This window comes from Schistocerca serialis, chromosome 1 (genome assembly GCF_023864345.2).
Source record: "Schistocerca serialis cubense isolate TAMUIC-IGC-003099 chromosome 1, iqSchSeri2.2, whole genome shotgun sequence".
Classification (NCBI taxonomy): domain Eukaryota; kingdom Metazoa; phylum Arthropoda; class Insecta; order Orthoptera; family Acrididae; genus Schistocerca; species Schistocerca serialis.
In genome coordinates this window covers 123,529,462-123,530,544 of record NC_064638.1, presented here as the reverse complement: position 1 = coordinate 123,530,544, position 1,083 = coordinate 123,529,462, and the positions used below count along the sequence as shown (strand labels likewise).

Below are 1,083 nucleotides of genomic sequence, written 5' to 3'. Positions count from 1 at the left end.
CTATCCCTCTTCAACTGTACTGCCTACTGAAGTATTCCTTATTGCTGTATCTATAGCCTTTGAGAGCTTCAACCGTATCTCGTCATTTCTTAGTAGTTCCGTATTCCGCTTCTTTGCGTATTGATTCCTCCTGACTGATATCTTCAACTTTAGCCCACTCTTCATCACTACTATATTGTGATCTGAGTCTATGTCTGCTCCTGGGAACGCCTTACAATCCATTATCTGATTTCGGAATCTCTGTTTCACCATGATGTAATCTAACCGAGATCTTCCCGCATCACCCAGCCTTTTGCGAGTATACCTCCTCCTCTTATGATTCTTGAACAGAGTATTAGCTATTACTAACTTAATTTTGTTACAGAACTTAAATAGTCTTTCTCCTCTATCATTTCTTTTCCCAAGCCCACATTCTCCTGTAACCTTTTCTTCTACTCCTTCCCCTACAACTGCATTCCACTCACCCACGACTATTAGACTCTCATATCCCTTTCTTTGCTGTATTGGCAACGGCCTTGCCGCAGTGGATACACCGGTTCCCGTGAGATCACCGAAGTTAAGCGCTGTCGGGCGTGGCCAGCACTTGGATGACTGACCATCCAGGCCGCCATGCGCTGTTGCCATCTTTCGGGGTGCACTTAGCCTCGTGTGCCAATGGCGGAGCTACTCGACCGAATAGTAGCGGCTTCGGTCAAGAATTCCATCATAACGACCGGGAGAGCGGTGTGCTGACCCCACGCCCCTCCTATCCGCATCCTGCTATAACATTTTCTGCTACTGTTGGTATTACCCAATACTAATCTGACCAGAAATCCTTTCCTTCTTTCCAATTCACATCACTGACCCCTCCTATATCCAGATTGAGCCTCTGCATTTCCCTTTTCAGATTTTCTAGTTTCCCTACCACGTTCAAGCTTCCGACTTTCCACGCCCCGACCCGTAGAACGTTATCCTTTCGTTGATTATTCACTCTTTTTCTCGTGGTAACCTCCTCCGTGGCAGTCCCCTCCTGGAGATCCGAATGGGCGACTATTCAGGAATCTTTTGCCAAAGGAGAGATCATTATGACACTTCTTTAATTAC

General features: G+C 46.3%; 1 pseudogene; it reads left to right on the top strand.

The window, feature by feature from the left end:
- The first annotated feature begins 505 nt into the window (after positions 1–505).
- On the top strand, positions 506–623 carry LOC126425628 (5S ribosomal RNA; annotated as a pseudogene).
- The last annotated feature ends 460 nt before the right edge of the window (positions 624–1,083 follow it).